Below are 6,000 nucleotides of genomic sequence, written 5' to 3'. Positions count from 1 at the left end.
TGAGCAGGCTTCGGATGTTTTCTGAGTCTTCGGCTGAAGACTTGCAGGAGTATTCTCCTTATTCTGATTCTGATGTGGATGATTCTACTCCTTCTGCTTCTCCTCCAGAGGATTTTTCTTTTCAGAGACTCTTCATTCCATGAGGAACATTTTAAGTGGGAAGGTCAGGACTTTCTGATTCCAGGAAAGGCTTAGGGAATTTTGCTTTTACCCCAGCATAGGCCTTTGGCTATACCACCTGTTCTGGATGTTGTGGAAGATGTGTTTGCAGAGGCTTCACTTAATCCTGATTCTTTGCCTCCTGCTCCTGTTAAGCCGGACAGGTATTACAGGGTGCCTGAAGCTCATAAATATCTTTATAAGAGTCCTAGGGCGGACCCAGAGACTGTTAGTCAGGGACCTAAGGGCGTCAAGGCCTCTGTTGTAAAAAAATCCGGTTCCTCCAGATAAAGAGGCCAGAGCTTTGGATAGATGGGGAAAGAAAGTCTATACTTCTTCCACCTTAGCTATGAGGGCTTTGAACATACTTTAATTCAAAATTTTTCTCTCAGTCATAGTCCATATGGGTGTAAATGTCCTAAGATGTATGTCCCGAGACTGTATGAAGAGAGATATCATTATAAAGCTCTCAGAATATGTGTCTCAGACTGGCTATGAACCTACCGTTGAGAAGCATTTTACCTTCTACAAGGATGATGCCACAATACGAAAAAAAATTAATTGACTTTAATAATTGGCTTAATTTCTGGTGTCATTCTAAGGGGGTGTAATATTTGTCAGCATGGAAGGAGATGGTCAACAGACCATGCTGCTTTACCAGGGATGGTCTGCACCTCTCCCCTGCAGGCTTTTGAATATTAGCTAAAACATTGTCTTCCCCCATAGTACCTTTTTTAGGCAATGCCAAACTGAATGTACGTCCGATGTAGCAAATCAAAACCAAGAAAATCTAAAGGTATTGCTGCTCAGTGATAGGAGTCTAAACAAAAAACTTCATTCTCTAGAAGCTCCCTTCACCCTAGAAAATGCTGACATCTGTGCAGTCACTGAGACATGGTTTAAAGCCATGGAGAGCACACCAGTAGTGCGAGGTTATAATGCCTTCTACACATTTAGACCAGCTACTACACAGAAGGGGACTAAAGTTGGAGGTGTCTCGATTTACATAAAAAATAAATGTACCTCAGACTGGTCGAACAGGGTGATGGACTTGAGCTTCTCCATGTTCAAATCGCCACAGGCAAAATCCAATACCACTTGCTTGCAAGCTGTAGGTCCCCCTCTGTGACCCAGGAAACCCATATCATGTAGTTAAACTTATTGGAAACATTCAGTATTCAACCCAATACCATATTCATGGGTGACTTTAAGTACCCTATAATTAACAGGAATCCTATACGACACCAAATGTAAAGGCACAGAGATTCCAGGATTTTGTGAACACAAACTCCCTGGGCTACATTGTCAGTACACCAACCCAGGTGTGCAACCACACTGGATCTGTTTCTCACTAATATGGGAGAGTGCTGCACACTCCCTAGTGTAATGTCATCTCTGGTAAGGTCAGTCCACAAAATAGTCTCTTTTGAAGTAAAATATCAAACCTGGAGTCCCAACTAACCCTGGAATATTCAGGAACTACTCTAAGGATAATGTCCTGCTATTAAGTGATACCCTGGCAAAATTTCAAGCCCCAGAAACCCTGAGAACACTGCTGGCTATGCAGAACCGTTCTCAGAAACCCTATACAGGCATGTTAATAGCTGCATAGAGGCAGCTGTACCCACAAGGAAGAAATACAGAACTAATGTAAAAAATAAGCCACTGGGGGAATCACAAAATCAGTAGGCTATATAACATGAGGAAGAACATCATGGCAAAATTAGGAGGTGCAGCACCCAGCAGAGTAAAAGCACTCTCATCAGACTAAACAAACAAGTCGGAGGACAAATAAAGTCTACCAGAGCCAATTTTGAGGTAAATTTGGCCTCCCAGGCCCAGGACAACCACAAGGCATTCTTTAATTATGTCCGCAACCTCAAAGGCAATACACAATTGTTTTTAGAGCTCATTGTAACTGAGTCACCTACTGGAGTCACCTATACTGACTCAGAAGATATAGCAAACCTACTGATCGACAAATTCAGCTGCAACTTTACCCCCTCTTCCCCTCAACCTTCCCTCAGGAAATACCATCAAATATAACTCCTCCTGTTATCACCGGGGAGCAGAATTTTAATGCTCTCTCTAAGGCCAAGAACATGGGCACAGGAAAATAATTTTCTTGTGTGGCGAAAGCCAGGGTACCTTTTTGGCTAGGCTTGTATAGGCCCTAGGGCCGATAGCCTAGTACCTACCTATGAACATATGAACACTGCATCAATGGGCCCAGACAGTATTCCAGGATGTCTTCTAAATGACATGAAGCATGGACCTAGCAGGCCCTCTGGAAATGCTGTTTTTAACTGTAGCCTCCAAACAGGCTTCATGCCTCATGAATGGAGATCAGCAACAGTCATGCCTTTGCACAAAGGTGGGCCATCTATAGGCCATGGAAACTACAGACCCATAAGTCTCACTAGTCTCATATGCAAAGCCATGAAAAGAATTATCATGGAAATGATCAGTAATGACATAGTAAACCTTCAGACACTGTACCCAACCCAATTTGATTATGTCAAGGGCAGGTATGCCTACTCATATGAGGGTAAAATGGTTCACACTGCCTACCTTGACCTGACCAAGGCATTTGACACAATACCCCACTCAGGCATTGTTGGCAAACTCAAGAGGTAAGGTATAAACCTTTGTCACCCGGTAGATAGCCAACTAGCGCACAGACAGGACCCAGGAAGTTAGAACTTGGGAGTCCACCTCTACATAGAGGCCAGTCACAAGCAGGGTCCTTCAGGGATCAATCCTGGGGCTTCTCCTTTTTGGCATTTACTTCTCTGAAGTCAAGGCCAATATCAGTAGCCTCTGGCTGACTAAATTTGCAGACAATTGCAGTTAGGAGCGGTCATTGAATCCCACACCGATACAAATGTTCTCCAGGAAGGGCTGACACAGACGAGCAGCTGGTGCCAGAGCCATGGACTAAAACTAAATGCTTAGAAATTCGTAGTAGTATCCTTGGGGAAGTCATCCACCCTGGTAACTATCATAGTGACAGTACATCTCTAAGAGTTGATCCAGTAGTCAGGGACTTGGGGGGACACATAGACAGTAATCTAACTTTTGACCATCATGTAGTAAGGAAATCATCATATGTTGCACAACTTATAAACAAAGGTATGGCATCTAGGCCCAAGGAAGTAATTGTTCCACTGTATTTGGCATTCATCAGACCTACCATTAAGTACAATGCCCCTTTTGGTATGTACCTAACCAGGCATAGCCAACAATTGGAATGTCCACAGAGGTTCCTCACTAAAAGAATAAAAGGCGTAAGGAACATCTCCTCTGCTGACCACCTGAAGGCCCTATCCCTGTATTCTGTCTCCTACAGGTTGTTGTGGGGAGGTCTATGCATTGCAGAAAGCATCATATTCTTGGTTATTATTCCCACCTTTTACATATAGCATTTTTTTTGTTAAATGTCTAGTTCCAGCTTTTGTGTTATGTGCATATACTGTTTGGCAGGTTAATCTTTTATACAGTTGTTTCTTGTCATACTCCACTCTGGACCTCTTGCATATCTGCAAAACAAACGGCACCAGAATTACCCATTCTAAAGACTTAAACCTTGCCTGTAAATAGGACCTGCTGGAGAGACAGGTTTGTATCCCAGAGACTACCCCATCTGTGAAACAGACTCCCCATCCATGTGAAGCAGAGCTCCTCCCTAACCCAGTTCAAGCGTAACTTAGACAATTGGATGGAGAACAGGAAATTCATCCTTTTTTTGGCACCTATATCTCTAATGGGCACAGGCAACGTGTAAATGATTCCTCTCCCAAGCCCCTGCTTACACTTATCAAGGGTACCAGAACTTGTGAGAGATTTAGGATGCATGGCTAGGCTTAAAAAGGCCCTTGTGGTTGTTAGCCTAGTAAACACTAATGAACCTATGAACTCATAGAAGAAACATGATTTTGAAATGAAAGAAATAGACGGGGTTGAAGGATAGAGGAAGAGGATGCAGGTAAGATAGAATGTAGGAACGATTTATTTGGGAAATGTAGAATAATAGATTGTGTTTAGTCTGTAGGTTTTTAGGTGATTTTGAGATGTGTGGGTTTTTGAGTATAGATGTGGAAAATATTGATATGAATGAAGATGAATTTATGTAGTGAGGGGTCTTTTAACAGTGTATAATAGGTATGGGTAAGAAAGGGTAGCAAAGCAAAAAGTACTGATTTAATTGTGTATGGATGTAGATAGAGATTAAGGGAAGAGGGTTAAAAGCAAGATAAAGAAGTAAGGGAGAGGCTGAGATATATTAAAGAGGAGGAGATGAGAGATGTACATTAATCTGATTGCAGTGTATAAGAGAAGATTGCAGGAATGAATGGCAGAGGGAGTTTTGATCATAAAAAACTGCTGGGGAAGAGTCTGAGTATGAATAGATACAGTACAAAGCAATATGGCTGGAGAAAGGTTGTTGGAAATGATGCTAAATATTAGATGGAAGTAGAGAATAAGTGAATAGAAATGGATGTTGCTATAATAGCAGTAAAGTTGTTTGAGGATGTATAGTGAGTAGGGGTCAAGAGTGATAGCTGTATGTGGGAAGTATAATAGTAGAGTAAGGTGGGTCAGATGTGAACTGGAGGTTGGATAGTGGGTTTCCCACCTTCAGGTAATTTATTACAGAGAGAAAAATAAGTTTAGAGCTGTTGCTCAACAATTTTACAGGAAGCACAAAGCAGAATAGGTTTTCTTTCATTTACTGAATGGATTCCACAAGATGCTAGGGGTACAAATTAACTGATTTACACAGTGTAATCTAATGGCCAAGTGAACAGACTGTGGCCAGTTTGGTAAATGGTTCTTACAGTCTAAGGACTACTCTTTTGTGGGGGGAATGTCAGAGCCACTTTCCAGCACAGGAAGGGCATGTATTTAACTAATTAAAGTTAATGTACAGCAAGGCTCTTCATGTTAAGCCTGCTTACATTGCACAGTGACAGTAATCTCAGTGAAAATGTTTGCAGAGGTGTGCTGTGTGTTAGACCTTATGCTGTTTAAGGAACATGGACTGATGTAGTGTCCACCGGCTGTGAAAAGACAGAAAATGAGAAAAACACAGCTATATCGATTATTATGTGGGGGCAATAAAGTTAATACATTGGCAGCTAGCTTATTGCTTGAGATGGAGGAAGGAGCACATTGAGTCAAAGCAAAAGAAATGGACTATTCTAAGAGTAGAGAGAAGGTAATGCAGTTTCTGAATGAAGGTCAAAATAGGTTTTGTAGGAGGCTTACTGATACAGACTCAGTAATACACGCTATAGAGCAACTTATAAGAACATAGCACTACACTGCTAAATAAAAAAATCACTTAGTGAACATCCATCAAATTCTTCAGCATGTCAGAAGAATGTTGTGTATACCAAAGTATCAGCAATTAAACTTAAATGCATGAATTGCTTACTTGTTAAAGGGTACAAGCTCAACATACATAAAGCTTATCTGACTAGAATAAAATCACTTCAAATACAGCACACTGCCAAGGTCTTTTCATTGTTCTGCATACTCTTAGAACAAATAGAAATGTAGTACCACATGACACATGCTTGTCCTGTGATGGAAAATGCTGACCAAGTAAATGTGGAGAACTAAGTGAGGGAAGATTTATTAGTTTGTTCTATTGCAGTAACAAATACACAAAGGGAGAGTTCAGCTTAGTTATCAAGTGAAGCGTACTTTGTAAGTTAGCAGTCTTTGTCTTTAGCTGCCTTCCCTTCATGGATGTTTCAGTTGGGAAAACTTAATTTAATGTAGGAGTATTGTATATAAACTTTGTTTGGCTTTCCACACCCCGAATATCAAGCCCCC

The sequence above is a fragment of the Protopterus annectens genome, chromosome 13.part0 (assembly GCF_019279795.1).
Source record: "Protopterus annectens isolate FY-2018-M chromosome 13.part0, PAN1.0, whole genome shotgun sequence".
Lineage (NCBI taxonomy): Eukaryota > Metazoa > Chordata > Ceratodontiformes > Protopteridae > Protopterus > Protopterus annectens.
The sequence above is the reverse complement of the archived record's forward strand: the minus strand, read 5'-3'. Positions refer to the sequence as shown.